Genomic DNA, 17,809 nt, shown 5'->3' on the forward strand with positions numbered 1-17,809 from the left:
CTGTGGGGAGAGCTGCAAGCCAACAAGTTGAGTAAAGACTGAAAAATACAAGTGCCGCAAATATATAAACACAATGGAAAAAGGATGGTGGTAGTCACATTTTGAAATCTCTGCCCCGATAACCTACCTCCTGCTGACAGAGTGCAGAGTATGTAAAGCTCCATGCAAAGTTCAGGATTGTGTTTGTTTCCTAGGTACTCTGCAAGCCTCTGATCTCTGCTCTCACTTCATTAACTTTAACCATGCTAGTTTATTCCAACCTCCTTTAACCTCAATTTTCCCATTTACCTCTGAGCACCTCCATTTTGCTATTCCCATGCCCTTTATTTAAGAACATATAAATATATGAAACGCCCTCTACGCTTGTGCTCCATCTGAGCATTGTGAGTCTCAGTGCTTCCCACCGCTCCCCCACAATCCCCATCAACAGCCAAAAAGCTTCCACCATTCAGGGGGAAATAGGAACTCAGGGGAATTGCTCCTGGACCCTTGAAATCAATTAGTAGTCATTCCAGGCCCCCATGAGGCACAGTTCAAAATCCCATTTATCCGTGCACTAATATCAACCTCAGGAACTTGTCCCACTCCCTCCAAAAAGTTTGGAGCAAATCCTAATACGTCAACAATGCATTCTAGAGGTCAGTGTCTCCTCTGAAGAGTGAAAGATATCCTGAACACTAACTTAGTACAATATCTTCATAAATAAAGGAGTTCTTTCACAGACCGATGCGTCTGTTGACATCAACAATTCCAAGTAAATTTATTATCAAGGTATTTATGCCACAAACAAGCTTGAGATTTATTTTCTGACCGTCACACAGAGGAAAGCAAAGAAGCGCAATAGCCATATGTAACAAAGACGAACAAACATCCAACATGCAAAAGAGGACAGATTATGCAAATAATTGAATGAAAAACAAATAATACTGAAAAGATGAGCGGCAGAATCCCTGAAAGTGAGTCCACGGCTGCAGAGTCTGTCAACGCTGAGGTGAGTGAAACCTGGAGCCTGAAGGCCGAACTTGGCAGTGTGGATTCTGTGCCTTCCACCCAATGGTAGCAGCAAGAGGAGAGGGAGACAGGCCAAAAACAAGCAGGCGGGATGGGTTCAGGTGGTGGATCTTGGCTGACATGGGATTGACGACCGGTTTGTTTACTGCTCATGGGCCTCGACACTTTAATCTGGCGTGAAGTAGACCGCGGCGACATTCACTTCATGGCTCCCTAGGCTGCAAACAAGACTCAAATTTGCCCAATCCTTCAGGAAATCGTAAAACCGCCAGATCACTTACACGGTTCAAAAGGACATTTCTTAAAGAGAAATTACAGGCTGTGGATTGCAGTGATCATGGTTCAGAAGAAACATAGCTAGTAGACTATCTAGTAGTTTTGTAAGCTGCTGGAAAAACGTCACTGTATATTGCCAATGGCATCTTGAGAAAGGGTCTGTTGATCAGAGAAGATCTGTTGATAATACATCCCAAAACTTGTTTGCTTTAGTATTTCCATTCCCAATGATCAAGCCCAGTAACTATAGGCTTAAACTGAGGAAAAGTGGCCAACTGCATTAAAAGAGCCCGAGGGTTGTACGGTAGAAGTAGTTGTGTCCCAGTAACCAGAATAACATCCCAGTATTATCCAGTAGATTAAAAGGCTCAAAATATAAAGCTAAGAGATTGGAGATGGAGGGTGGGAGACGGAGAAGGGGTAAGGGAGGAGCAAAGTACTTTCGTTAAAGATTTCTCACATCTTTTTATCTGTCTGTTTCTTTACTATATCTATAACAATCAATATGGCAACCTGAAATATGCTTCACATATCTGTTCAGTATCCAGAACCTTTAAAGTGGCTAAGAGTTAGACCCACTAAGATAGGGCATTTCAGTATGTAAATAAACAGGGAAGTTATAAATGGAAGCCCTGTAGTGTCTGAAGGATTTGTTTGGTTACATACAAAAAATTTATGTTAATATTCAATTATTTGGTTTCCACACGGGAGATGTAGACATTTTGAAGTGTGTATATTGCCAGCTAAAATTTCACTCCACTGCAAATGTTTAACTCCATTGAAGCTACATGTCCATCTGAAAGCCCACTGAAGTGGCGTCCAATTCTAGTAGTTCCAGACTGCAACTATTATGATTGAGATTTACCACCAGGAACATAATTTAGAATCAGAATTTTCTTAAGTATTAGGATTATATCAAAGAATAGACATAAATATTTCAGAGGAGTGGGAGAAAGTTTGGAGCAAGGGAGGGACTGATGATTGCAAAACGTAAGTGTCATATCCAATGCAAAGCTTCAATTTCACCTGGCAGGATTTTAAAGATCTCTCAGCCACATGGGCACTGTAGAGTGACCTGGTCAGTCATCAGCAGATTTCAAACGGGCACAGTGTGTGAAGGGTGGCCTGATAAGTCTCATTGAATCTTTGGTCATAAATGTGTGGAGCTTTGCTCTTAACATAGAGGGGTGCGGAAAAATGGGAAGATATGGTCATCTATGCATGGAGCTGAAAGGGATGTGGGAGACCTTAAGTGGACTTTTTGCATCTGTGTTTACTCGAGAGATGGATACAGGGTCTATATAAATGGGGCAAAACCGTATCATCAGAATCAAAATCACTTTACTATCACTGGCATATGTTGTGAAATATGTTCCTTATACCAGACGGTGATGCAACCAGTTTGAGTATATCTGTCAAAATTTGCAAGATCTTTGGTGACATATGAGGTATCCTCAAACTCCTAATGAAATATAACCATATAACAATTACAGCACGGAAACAGGCCATCTCAGCCCTTCTAGTCCGTGCTGAACGCTTACTCTCACCTAGTCCCACTGGCCCGCACTCAGCCCATAACCCTCCATTCCTTTCCTGTCCATATACCTATCCAATTTTTTTTTAAATGACAATATTGGACCTGCCTCTAACACTTCTACTGGAAGCTCGTTCCACCCAGCTACCACTCTCTGAGTAAAGAAGTTCCCCCTCATGTTACCCCTAAACTTTTGCCCCTAACTCTCAACTCGACCTCTTGTTTGAATCTCCCCTACTCTTAATGGAAAAAGCCTATCCACGTCAGCTCTATCTATCCCCCTCATAATTTTAAATACCTCTATCAAGACCCCTCTCAACCTTCTCCACTCCAAAGAATAAAAACCTAACTTGTTCAACCTTTCTCTGTAACTTAGGTGCTGAAACCCAGGTAACATTCTAGTAAATCTCCTCTGTACTCTCTCTATTTTGTTGACAGTGGCTATATTTGGAGAGTTCTTCTTCTCCAAATATAGCCACTGTCATGCCTCCTTTGAAATTGTATTAATATGTTGGGCCCAGGATAGATCTTCACAGATACTGTCACCCAGAAACTTAAAACTGTTCACCCTTTCCACTGCAGATCCCTCAGAGAGGCCTGGTGTGTGTAGAAAAAAACCTTTCCTGAGGTCCATAATCAATTCCTTGGTCTTACTGATGCTTTTGGTTGTTTTTGTGACATCACTCAACCTGAAGATCTGCCTCACTCCTGTACGCCTCCTCCTCACCTTTGAAATTCTGCCAACAACAGTCGTGTCATCGGCAGATTTATAGATGCTGTTTGAGCTGTGCCAAACCACACAATTGTGGGTGTAGAATAGAGCAGTGGGCTAAGTACGCATACTTGAGGGATGCCAATGTTGATTGTCAGCAAGAAGGAGATGTTATTTCTGACCCACAGTAATGAGATCATGGATTGTATATGGATTACAGAAGAGAAAGTGATTGCTGTCTTGAAGCAACTTAGTGTGGATAAATCACCGGAGCCTGACAAGGTGTTGACTTGGAACTTGTGAGAGGCTGGTGCCAAAATTAGAGGGGCCCGTCAGAGGTACTTAAAATTCCTTAACCGTGGGTGAGCTCGGAAGGATGGAGGATAGTGAAAGTTATTGCGTTGTTAAAGAAAGACTCGAAGAATAAGCTGAGAAGTTATAGGCATCAGTAGTGGGCAAGTGGCCTGTTTCTGCACTATCGAGCTCTATGACTCTGATTCATTATCTGCCAGCTGCTACAGTCATGTTCTGCTATGATAGTGGTACGCTCGGATGCAGTGGTAACTCCGTGTCCAACCTAACCGTTCACCCTTTGCGTCTTTTATATGAATGCAAGACACTGCTGCGTACTGCTGGTCTTACCCATTAGCGAAATGCTCAGTAGCAGACGAGCCGGACCTGGTGGAGGCCGTGCAGCACGATCGGAGTCGGTCTAACAAACAGAGCGAGTGATTGGACGTCTGGACATTTTCCTTGTGACTGCAAGACCCTGTTGGCCGTTGTTAATGTGGAATGCTGCAAGTCCAGTTCACAGGTAGATCGACAGCGTGGACTAGGCCCTCGTGCTGCAGGGTCTCCTGTTGTAGTCACCCAGGAGAGGCGGTGCTGGGCTGGGGCTCTCCCCCTCCTGTTGGTGCTGCCCTCTAGTGTTCAGTTGGTGGAAGATGAGTTTGATTACGCTCGTCCGCAGACTTCACCAGCATGCGATCATCGGACAGCTGTGTGCTTGTTCTTGCCGACAAAATTCCATGCACCAACAATCTGCAGGACATGACACTCAGAGACTTGGGCTATATTATTTTTTTTTGTGGTGATTGTATGTTTCTGCTATTGAAATTATGTGTGCCTTGTGCTGGGTATGACTGTGTTTTACACCTTGACCCAGGAGGAACCCTGCTCTGTTTGGCTCTATTCACGAGTATTCATATAATTACACTTGAACTTGTCCTCTCTTATTCTCAAGTAAAGATATTTCACTGTAGAATCAGGATTTTTTAAAGAATTGACATTCATAAAAGTCTCTAGCCAGAAATTCAGTATAACTGCTGATAATCTAGTTACTTGCCCTTGGTATACATAGGTAAGTCCTACAACTGACAGATCCAGGCTGTTTGATGTGTTTGTTAGCTCCCTTCAATTTTCTTTTCATAAAACAGATTGCTGGCCTGGTAGTGCTGCAGATAGCACAACACTTTACAGTACAGATGACATGGGTTCAATTCCCGACGCTGCCTGTAAGGAGTTTGTACGTTCTTCCTGTGACCGCATGTGTTTTCTCCGGTTTCCTCCCACAGTCCAAAGATGTGCTTGTTGGTAGGCTAATTGGTCATTGTAAATTGCCCTGTGATTAGGCTGGGATTAAATCAGGGGATGGTTGGGCTGTGAGGCTTAAAGGGCCTCAATCTGTTCTGCGTTGTATCTCAATAAATAAATAAATTACTGGTTCAGAGGAATCAATGATTTCTTTCAAATAATGCAATTATTAACCGTCGCAAGAAGAAGTTAGATCTTAAATTTTTCCGTTACCTCTTGCTTTCAAAGTAGCCCCTTTCGCCCTCCCCCACTGCATGCCCATTCCCACCCACAAAGAGAAAATAAGGTTTAAGCAAATAAAGCTTTTGTTTTGATGGATACTGGACCTTCTCTGAGATTTGTAATCAGGGACCTCAGCAAAACCTGCAACTCGAAAGCTGCCATCTGTTCACTTCCGCTTCAAGATGTTTGTGTTCCACACTAGGTGATAGCTGATGTGTTGAGGGTACTGCCGGATACAGTGTAAACACAGCTAGGTGTCTTTGGACATGCTTCCTCAGCATGCACTGAGAGGAATGTGTCCTTGTGTGTATAGATTTGGAACTGTGCCCTTAAAGGCCACTCCGTCTATTGCGAATCTTTTCTTCATTTCCAGATAAAATCTTTTAAATACTGCAGGAAAGTGACATTCATCTTTCTGCATGTGGGGAGGAGAAAGAGCCAGATCTTGTCATTCAAAAGAGGGAGAAAAATGTTTTGGTTTGTGGGGCTGGTTCACAACTGCTGTACTTCATTCTTGTTACTGTAAGAGGCCTTGCCTTTAACTGAGGTGACCAAATCACTGACCTCATAATTGCTGCTCTTTTAAGTTTCTGAAAAATCCATGGAAATCATGGAATGAATTTCTATGTTGTCCTCAATAAATATTCAACATTTAGAAATGATTCACTGAATATGAGCGATTTAGGCATTGTCTTTCCCACCAGTAGCAGTTACTATCATTACGTATAATCAAGCTTAATGTTACCTTTGTCTCCTGCCATCATCCATTCCGTTACTGTAGTTTCCATCAATTTTGCTTCTTTCTGGTTTTATGCCTTAAACAACTGGAATAGCATACTGAAATAAAAATTTATATGTCTGTTCTAAGTCACTCATCCCTTGTCCCCCACATGAAGGAATCACACCTCTTTCCCTGGTAATCGACGTTTAACTGTGCACTGGAAGGTGTAATCATAACGTACAGAAAGGATTATACTGTCAGCAGCACTCTTTACGAGGATAACTAACATTCTACATGTTCACACTAAGTGGTTATGCTATACCTGTGCATCTGTTCATTAATGGTAATACCTAATCAGCCAATCATGCGATAGCAACTCAATGCATAAAATCATGCAAACATTAAGGATAAAGGGGAAGCCTTTTAGGACCGAGATGAGGAAAAACTTCTTCACACAGAGAGTGGTGAATCTGTGGAATTCTCTGCCACAGGAAACAGTTGAGGCCGGTTCATTGGCTATATTTAAGAGGAAGTTAGATATGGCCCTTGTGGCTAAAGGGATCAGGGGGTATGGAGAGAAAGCAGGTACAGGGTTCTGAGTTGGATGATCAGCCATGATCATACTGAATGGCAGTGCAGGCTCGAAGGGCCGAGTGGCCTACTCCTGCACCTATTTTCTATGCTTCTATGATGATCTCCTGTTTCAAGCACACCAGCCTCTAGAGTTTACAGAATGATGAAGCAAGCAGCAGCAACAAAAGACAAAACATCTAGTGAGTGACAGTTCTGCGGGGAAAAACACTTTTGTAATGGGAGTGGCCAGACTGGTTCAAACTGACAGGAAGATGACACTAACTCAAATGACCACTGATGTGGTGTGCAGAAGAACATCTCTGAATGAATCAGACGTCACACCTTGAAGTGGATGGGTTACAGCAGCAGAAGACCATGACCATGACCATGACCAGTCACTCATTGCCCACGTTATTGGGTACAAGAGGTAAGTAAGAGACAGTCTTTAACCAAACAGCAAGTTACCCTGTCACTTACTTTTACAATAGAAAAGGGGTCATTCAGTCTCTACAGGCTCCAAACAGATCAGTCCCAACTTATTCCCCTGTAAAGTTAAGCATTATTATCACTCACTCACATGCTCATTGGCTCTCTTTGCCATTCCCTCTGCAAGAGGGGTAATTTACAGCGGCCTATAAATTTGCCAGCATGTTTTGGAGAAGTGAGAGGGAATTGGAAGACCCGAGCGGTCACAAGGTCAAAGTTCAAACTCCACAAAGACGACCCTTAGGGTCAGGATCGAAACTTGGGCTCCTGGAGCTATCCGGCAGCAGCACCAACATGGTTCACCATTACAACATTGCTACTGTGGATCAGTTTGGTTGAGAGCTGACTGCCAGACTTAAGCTAAGTTTCCTTGATTCTCCTGATCTGAAATGAGTCATGTAATAAATCAAAGTATGAATACCAGAAACCAAACTATAAATAAATGGGTTATTTAAGCAGTGTCTGTGACCATACGTTGATCACCAATCCATCTGGTGGAAAAGTTGATTAGATAATCATTGTCAGCGTGGAAAAGTATGAACAGCAAGCACCAACACACCCTGGAGACACACGAGACTCGAACGTGAGGTTACAAACAGTCTGCAGTAGAAATTCAGCAGGTCGAGCAGCATCTGCGGGAGGAAAGGGGTTGTTGACATTTCAGATCGAAACCCTGCATCAAGACTGGTATGTAGTGGTGGTTAAGCAATTACAGTAAATAATCTAATTTAGTGGAGAGTGTGGCCAAAAAGAATCAAAAGAGGACAAACATGAGGAAATCTGCAGATGCTGGAAATTCAAATAACAACACACACAAAATGCTGGTAGAACACAGCAGGCTAGGCAGCAGCTATAGGGAAACGTCGACATCACTTCTCCCCATCAAAAGAGGACCTTGATGCAGGGTTTTGATCTAAAATATCACTGGTTCCCTTCCTCCCACAGATGCTGCTCGTGCTATTGCTCGTGCTGCTCGTGCTCATATGGAGCCAGTGATCATTAATGGAGAATGTGTGGAGCAGGTTAAGACCTACAAGTATCTGGGAGTACAGTTAGACGAGAAGCTAGACTGGACTGCCAACACAGATGCCCTGTGCAGGAAGGCACAGAGTCGACTGTACTTCCTTAGAAGGTTGGCGTCATTCAATGTCTGTAGTGAGATGCTGAAGATGTTCTATAGGTCAGTTGTGGAGAGCGCCCTCTTCTTTGTGGTGGCGTGTTGGGAAGGAAGCATTAAGAAGAGGGACGCCTCACGTCTTAATAAGCTGGTAAGGAAGGCGGGCTCTGTCGTGGGCAAAGTACTGGAGAGTTTAACATCGGTAGCTGAGCGAAGGGCGCTGAGTAGGCTACGGTCAATTATGGAAAACTCTGAACATCCTCTACATAGCACCATCCAGAGACAGAGAAGCAGTTTCAGCAACAGGTTACTATCGATGCAATGCTCCTCAGACAGGATGAAGAGGTCAATACTCCCCAATGCCATTTACAATTCAACCGCCAGGACTTAAGAACTTTTTAAAAGCTATTATTAATGCTTTTTGAGATAGTGATTTAGATGCATATCATATTTTTTTACTGAGTTAAGAATTGTATGTAATTAGTTTTGCTACAACAAGTGTATGGGACATTGGAAAAAAAAGTTGAATTTCCCCATGGGGATGAATAAAGTATCTATCTATCTATCTATCTATCTATCTATCTATTGAGTTCCTCCAACAGATTGCTTGTTGCTCCAATACACTCGACTAGGAACAACATTCTGGCAAATGAGATGGTGAGATTCACACTTCAGGACCATCATAGATGATCTGGCACGTGTTAAGTCACACACAGTGAGAGATTCACGGTGTAACTAGGTGTTACAAAAAACAGTCTGAACCCTTCAGATATCTGCCCAAGACCTATTTGCCAATCTCAATTAATTATCAAATCTGTTTGTGTGAGTCTGCTGTATGAAAATTAAAGAATTTGTGACTTTATAATAGTGGCTCTGCTATTTCCCCTTTAAGCATTTCTATGATCCTTGTGTCATTGGTGAGACCAACAATTCTACGCTACACCTAACTACTAGCGAGAGAGAGTGTCAGGCGATTCCTTCTTGAACAACTGCAATCCTTCTGAAGAAGGCAGTCCCACAATATTGTTGGATAGGGAGTTCCAGAATTTAAACTCAGTAAACAATTAGGAAATGCAATGTTTATCCAAATCAGGCGCCCAAATTAAATCAACTTTAGGATAGCTATTGGTAAAGAAGGCATTTGGTATGTGTAAACACAAGAGATTCCGCAGATGCTGGAACTAGTCAGAAACACACACAAAATGCCGGCAGAACTCACCAAGTCAGGCAGCGTCTATGGATGGAAATACACATTCTTGTTTTGGGCCGAGATAATGTCCTGAAACAACGACTGTTTATTCCCCTCCATAAATGCTGCATGATTTGCTGAGCTCCTCCGGCATTTTGTGTACGTTGCATATGGTATGCTTGCCTTTAGCAGTCAGGGCTTTGCACATAAAAGTTGGAAAATCATGTTCCAGGTGTGTAAAACTTTGGTTAGCCTATGTTTGGAATATTGCGGGTCTGCATATTATAGGAAGAATGTGGAGTCTTTGGAGAGGCTGCAGACGAAGTATACCTGGATGCTGCCTGCACGAGAGGATATAAGCTATAAGGTTGGACAACCATGGGTTGGTTTCTCTGGGGCACAGGAGGGTAAGGGAAGACCTAATACATGTTTTTCAAATTATAATTGGCGGAGTTAGGGCAGACAATCAAAATCTTTTACTCAGAGCAGATGTGTCAAGTACTAGAGCGCATGCATTTAAGGTGAAAGGAAGAAAGTTTGAAGGAGATCTGTGGGGCACGATTTTACACAAAGTGCTTGGTGCCTGGAACAGACTGCCTGGGGTATGGAGCTAGTGTAGGCATGAAAAGATGTAGTTGAATTTGGCATTATGTTTGGCACAGACACTGCAGGCCAAAGCGCCTGTTATTGTGCGGTACTCTCCTATGTTTTATGTTAGTCAGGTGCGTAAACCGACATTTGAAGTAAAGTTATGAGCTTAACCAGCCTACGCAATTCCCTCAAGAAAGACCATAATGAAATAATTTAAACCAGTCATTTTGTTTTTAAATGGGGATCTTGTGTCGCTGCCAGTTACACCACTGGCATTTAGGGCAGCAGTGAAGGTCCTCCATCTCTGGTGGTGTTCAGGGCTTCCTTCATCGTGTTAGCAGCTTCCTCGTGGTTTTCACTACTGTCAGTCATGTAAGGCCTGGGTAGAGACACAGGAATACTGTCACATTGCTGTTTCCGTAACAATTTTGTTTGACAAGTCAGGGTTGTTAGCCCTGAGCTGAACCCCAGAACCTGGAGGACTGGTGGACCACTCTTAGTCTGGCCTTTACCCTTTGACCTGTTTGGCATGGGTGACCCTACCGAGAGCCAAAGCATGAAGCCCTGACTCCAGCCAACGTTGCTCTCCGGGTCATTGAGACACCAAGCCTCCAAATCTTACAACAAGGTTGTGGTTCTCTTGGAGGAATTGGGGATCCTACTGCTTACAATTTGGATGCTGCATAAATAACAGAAAAAGTACTTCACCGTTTATGAATAACTGATATTTCCATGACACCTTTCACGTTGTCTCAGAGCCATCGAGAAAGAAATGAAGTACGCTTGAAATGTAGACCTAGTAGGAAAATTAGAAAGTGCAGGAGTCATGCTGCTCAAGCAATGTTCCCACGAACAACCATGGTAACCATGGGTTCTTGGTAACCACGGGTTCTTGGTAACCACGGGTTCTTGGTAACCACAGCTTCACGCCAAGACACGTTGTACCAGATGGATAGTTGATAACTCACCTGTGATTGTCTGAAATAGTGTCATGGAATACGTGCATTCAGCTGCAAGAACAAGTGGGATCTTTAAATATCTTCTCATCTGAAAGACTCTGCGTCTCTTCTTTTATAACACTCTGAAGCCAGCCTGGACTTTTGCCTTCATCCGTCTAATTAATACAGAGGCAAGTGCATCACCAAACAGCCCCTGGCTTATGAACGTGCGGAGGATATATAATTTTACCACATCACTGTATGATTGTGACTGTGAAACTATCAGGAATTACTATCTCATTCATTACTGTCTACTGTAATTTTCCTGGGGAAAATGGAAACTTTTATTTTATGTCAGAAAATTGCCTCATAACTCATCGGCTTTCAACTTCTCTGGAATGGAGTCAGGAAGCTAATCTCTAACTAACTCTCACAAAATGTAAAACAGACATGCAGTTTGTGCTTTCCTTTTTCACACTCGCGTACGTCCTTCAGCAGCATCTGTGAGAAATACAGTCTGGAAATGAGAAAATATTGAACTGTTTATAGACAAACTTGGGAATTTTAACTCGCTCCAGTCAACCCATTTTTAACTTGGCAAGGAGCCATTATTGTTTTTAAATGTCGTCTTCCTCCCATGTTTGCTCCTCCTTTGCTGAAGGTGCTGACTCATCCCTGAATGTACTTCCAAGTGCCCATTCGTTATGTGTGAGATCAGCTAGAAAGGGGGTTGTAACTACTCCGAAGCTCACACTCAGGCCGAGCGTTCATATGTGCTGGAAGGTTACCTTATTTTGCCTGCTGTCCTAATATTCCTGTATTTCAGGCAAACTAAAATAATTGCAGTTAAAAGTGAACAGGTAAATTTTCTTTGACAGAGCCACAGAGTAGTAGTACATTGAACCAGGCCCTTCATACCGTCTCATCCCTGCTGACCAGGGTGATCACCGATGCCAGTAAAATTTATCCACGTGTGCCCCATATCCCTCCAAATCCTTTCTATCCAGGAACGTATCCTAATGTCTTTTGAGCGTTGCTATTGCACCTGCCGCGACCACTTCCTTTGCCAGCTCATTCCATATACGAATTATCCTCTGGATGAAGAAATTACCCCATAGATCTCTTTTCATTCTTTCCCCCCCCCGATGCCCTCTAGTTGTAAGTTCCCCTTTCTTCACTCCATCTGTAACCCTCTAGATTTTATGCCTCTATAAAGTCACCCTTTAATCTCTTATTTTCTAAGGAATAAAGTCCTAGTCTGCTCAACCTCTTCATATTTCAAGTCCAGGCAGCATCCTCGTAAATCTTCTCTGCAGTCTTTACAGTTTAATGATGTCTTTTCTGTATAAAGAATGAGCAAAACTATACAAAGTTCTTCAAGTGCAATCTCACCGGCATCTTGTACAATTGCAATGTAATGTCCCGACTCTTGTGCTCTATCCGCATTTGACTTTGATCTTTTAATGCTTTTCTCCAGCACGGCTCTAGCCTGATCTTACTTTTCTGTGGCCACCCTCTCCGCTTTGGTTACATGTCGACTGCAGCTCGCTGACCTGCCTCTGCAGTTCATCCTGCACACTGCATCCTATCCCCTGACTGCTCTCTTTCCTCCCTAACTTCACTCTGATACCCCTTTCTCTCACCTTGTCACCATTTGATTTGACTTGAAACTCCTTTTCCAAAGTTCTGAATCTCCACTTCTGCTTTAATTGTCCTTTTTGGTTCTTCTCCCATTTCCAGTGGATTCCTCCTGTTTATTTTGGAATTGCCATTGCTTATGTTCCCCAATCCCTGCTTGCTTTGGCATCTTTTAACAGAAAATCTCTCCTGGAATTTCTTTTTCTGTTTCTTACGTCAGCCTCTTCCTCAGCTTGAGCTGAATATCTCTTATTAGTACATAGTTTATATTATTTGTCCATTTTTTCTGTCTCCTCTGCTCTTGCTTCATTTATTTTAATTGGGTTTCCTCTGCTCCCAGCTGCATTGGCCTTGTTTACAGTGGCACTTGATAATTTTTTTGTAGTTGTGTAATTTGTCTATTTGACTGACCTATGTAGAAAAACCTCTGATGCAGTTAGAAGATTGGGGAACCAGGACTTGCACAAGTGTTCCAGGTTGACACCTCAATGTCTGTTGTATTCTTGGAAATACTGTTTATATAAAAAGATGTTTAGTGGTTCAATAAACATTTATTCAAGGGCCTGTTTGTTGTTCAGTTCATTGGTGAGTGCTACCGGACTAACCCCGAACTATCAAAGGCCTTTTCTTCACACAAATTAAACCTGGTAGCAGGGCGGAGATATGTTTCCACCAAAGGAGGTGTAAGGCGCTAGCCTGCAGGTCACTCTTGGGCAAGGTGGAGCACCTATCAAGCCCCACTGATCTGCGACACATGAAGCCATGGGAGCAGGTGGCGGATGGTGGTATGATCAGCTGGTGTATATCACACGTCCTGGTAATATAACCACTGACGCCAGGCAGATAGTCTCTGAAGAGCATTAATAATGGCTGGGGTCACCCATCTTGAAAAGACACGCTCCAGAAGAAATCAATGACGGACCACTTCTGCAGAAATATTTTTCTGAGAACAATCATAGTCATGAGACCAGGATTGCTTACATCGTATGACACGACACATAATGTTGAAGTTCAGGAGATGTGGTGGGGGGAGGGGCAATGGTGAGCAAAAAACATGCTGGAGAATGAAAGGGAGGTTGGGATTAGTGACTGGTGTGGGCCTCAGATCTTTAATCAGTGGTTGGAGTTGAAAAGGCAATGTGGTAGTGTGGTTGGCCCAGAGATTTGATGGGGTGTTAGTCGGGATCATTAGGATAATAGCCAGGGTTCATTGAAGGAGGATAGTTGGGTGGGAGTTTGATAGTCAGTACAGAAAGCTAATGAATAGATAAAGGGTTGATTGGCAAATTGATAGGCATTTGGGGAGAAGCTAATACATCAGTTGTTAGAAGGAGTGATTGATGTTTAGTCATTTGAGTGTTCGGGCAATGAGTAGTAGGAAGGATTATGGTAGATGGAAAAGACTGGTAAGTAAATGACTTAGAAACGACCTACCTAGGGTGGGTTACCAGTGACAAATTACTGACATGGATGCCCCTGTGTGTTACTGGAGTTTGTTAAGCTCAAGGAAAACCCAGAAGGAAAATTATAGAGTTTGTGCAACTCACAGCAAGTTCCCAATTTTTCTTTACAAATGATTTGTCTCTGAAGCAGAATTCCTTTCTGCCACATTTACTCTGCTTTCTCCTCCTACCCTTGATTCCTTTGAGTCTTAATCTCCTCCAATTTGTTCACACTTTCCTCCTGCCATTGTTTCAATAATATTTATCTCAGCCTTGCTCCGTCATTTCAACTTGCTCCAGCCTTCTTTTCTTTCCTCTCACTTCAGCTGGCTCGTAGCTCCTTGTTTTAGTGCCTCCTGATGGCACTATTGGCCTCTCATCTATTTGCTTTGGCCTCCTGTCCGACCATCTGATTAGCGCTCCACCTGTTTTAGTGTCAGTCCCTCACTAGCATCCTTCTTTCTTGTTCACATGGTTTGGAATCACACTGGCTCTTTTTTCCCACTGATCTTCCCTCTGCAGCTGCTTTGGAAGCTCTTCTCCTGCTTTTCGTAGCCTTTTCTTTCTCCCTCTCCCATGTCAGATGGCTCCCTCCTGCTTTTATTGGAGTATCATGTTGTTTACAGTTTTTTTCTGCCTTTTGCTTGCATTGGCTTCTTTCCACAAATATCTATCAGAGGCAAAAAAAACCCCCTCCCTTTTCACAACTTGTACCAACCTCAGCACTTTGTCTTGGATTGGCCTTCGCTCGTCCTCTCCTGCCTGTCTAACTTCCATTGTGTCGCCTTTTCCCATTATGAAAAAAACTTCAGGCCTGCTTCGCCATTCATCTAGATCCTGACTGAACTTGGTGCTGTTTTGCAGCACTGTTGTCATGTCCATTGATTCCCTTGATGCCCAGAAATCCAATAATGCCCGTCCTGAATGAATACCATAGCAAAATTTCAATCCAATCTGGAAATGCGTTCCAACGATTCACCGTCCTCCGATGACCAAAATGTTGATGTTCAAGATCCCCTCACAATGGGGTGGATCGATTCATGCACAATTCCATGTCATTGCCTTCATTCAGATGATTAAATACACCTTCTCTGACACCACCCCCCTCACCTCAGTCTTAATCCATATTCTCAAACTGTGTCCCTTGACCTTTGACTCCTCACTCAGTGTTTTGCCCTTCAAGGACCTTCCTCCTCTGGTACTGATAAGTTACTTCCTTTCAAAAGACAATAGACAATAGGTGCAGGGGTAGGCCATTTGGCCCTTCGAGCCAGCACCGCCATTCACTGTGATCATGGCTGATTATCCACAATCAGTACCCTGTTCTTGCCTTCTCCCCATATCCCTTGACTCCGCTATCTTTAAGAGCTCTGTCTAACTCTTTCTTGAAAGCATCTAGAGAATTGGCCTCCACTACCTTCTGAGGCAGAACATTCCATAGATCCAGAGCTCTCTGGTGAGTTTATTCTGCGGTTCTGGGCTCCCCCAATATCGGGAACATGTTTCCTACCTCTAGCGTGTCTAATTCCTTAATAATCTTATATGTTTCAATCAGATCCCCTCTCATCCTTCTAAATTCCAGTGTATACAAGCCCAGTCGTAGCCACTTTGCAGATTCCAATCAACCTGTTCCCGAGAATTATTTGCAACCCTGGCCAAAATGGAGATGAACCAAAATAGTGGGTGGGAGAGGGTCCCAGAAACACCTGGGACTGGAGAGCGAGCAGATGTGCGACGAGTGGCCACCAGCCGGCTTTGTTTTTTTAATGCAATGTTTGCAGTGAATTAATGCGCACAGAATAAAAGCACATTGAGTTGTGAATTAGCCAGATGAATTTGAAGAGTAGATACCAAATGCAAACATTTGGATTTAGAGATGTGAGTGGCACCAAAAGCTAAACGATAAGCAAATGAGTCCACTCAACGACCCCCCCCCCCCACCCCCCCCAACTCTGCCCAGCGCAACCCAGCTCCTGATTTGATGACTTAGGGGTGGGGGACAGAATGCGCACTGAAATTCCTGATCTCACATGGTTAAAGATGCCTGGAGCCTTTAAAAAGGATGCTCTTTATCAGCTACAGCTCGGCATTTAACACTATCATCCCCTGAAAACTAAATCAAAAAGCATCAAGACCTTGGCCTCAATATCTCGTCAGGCAATCTGATCCTCGTTTACTGCTGTTGCAGACCTCAGTCGTTTTGGATTGGCCACAGCATCTCCTCCACAATCTCCATCAAGGCTTTATAATTATGATGGTGAGCCTAAGCACAGCTCCAATGCCACTTGTAAATTTGCTGATGACACCATGTTTGCTTGCTGAATCAATTATGGTATTGAATCAGCATATAGGAGGGAGGTTGAAAGTCTGGCTGAGTGGTGGCAACAGAACTACCTCTCAGTCAAAGCAGCAAGACCAAGGAGCTGATTATTGACTTCAGAATTAGGAAACCGGAGGTCCGTGAGTCAGTCCTTATTGGGGAATCAGAGGTGGAGAGAACGAGCAACTTTAAATTCCTCAGTTACCATTTCAGAGGATTTGGGCCCAGCATATAAGTGGAATTGGAAGGAAAGCACTGCATTGCCTCTAGTTCCTAAGAAGCTTACGAAGATTCAGCATGACATCTAAAACTTTGGCAAACTTCTCCAGATGTGTGGTGGAGAGTGTATTAACTGGCTGCATCACAGCCTGGTATGGAAACACCAATGCTCTTGAATGGAAAATCCAACAAAGGAGTGGGTACAGCTCAGTCCATCACAGTTAAGGCCCTCCCCACCATTGGCCTCATCTCAGTTAACAGGATTCCACTAAGGAACACCAATCCTAACCTCACCATCAAACCCAAAGATAAGGGAGGTGCTGTAGTAGTCTGGTGTACTGACCTCTATCTTGCTGAGGCCCAGCACCAACTCTCAGACACCTCCTCTTACTTACCCCTTGAACAGGACCCCACTGAGGAACACCCGGCCATTGTCTCCCACACCATCACCGACCTTATTGACTCTGGGGATCTCCCATCCATTGCCACCAACCTCATAGTTCCCACACCCTGCACCTCCCGTTTCCACCTCCTACCCAAGATCCACAAACCCGCTTCCCAGATAGACCCATTGTTTCAGTTAATTCCTGCCCCACCTGAACTCATATCGGCTTACCTCGACTCTGTTTTATCCTCCTTCGTTCAATCCCTTCCTTATCTGTGACAACTCACACGCTCTTGATCTTTTCAACGATTTCAAGTTCCCTGGCCCCCATCATCTCATATGAAAGTCCAGTCCCTATACACCTCCATCCCCCACCAGGAAGGCCTGAAAGCTCTCTGTGCTTTACTGGACAAGAGACCCAACCAGTTCTACTCCACCACCATTCTCCTCCACCTAGCGGAACTTATCTTCACTCTCAAATGTTTCTCCTTTGGCTCCTCCCATTTCCCTGAAACAAAAAGAGCAGCCAAGGGTCCCAGCTATGCCTGCCTATTTGTCGGCTACATGGAACAGTCTATGTTCCAAGCCTACACTGCTGACGGTCCAGCACTTTTCCTATGCTATATTGATGACAGCATTGGTGCTGCTTCCTGTACCCATGCTGAACTCTTGACTTCATCCACTTTGCCTTCAACTTCCACCCTGCCCTCAAATTCATCTGGTCCATTTTTGACACCTCCCTTCTTCCCCTTTTTGATCTGACTGGCTCTACCTCCGGAGACAGCTTATCCACCGTACGTCTATTGCAAACCCATGGACTCTCACAGCTACCTAGTCTACAG

This window comes from Hemitrygon akajei, chromosome 29 (assembly GCF_048418815.1).
Source record: "Hemitrygon akajei chromosome 29, sHemAka1.3, whole genome shotgun sequence".
NCBI classification, from domain to species: domain Eukaryota; kingdom Metazoa; phylum Chordata; class Chondrichthyes; order Myliobatiformes; family Dasyatidae; genus Hemitrygon; species Hemitrygon akajei.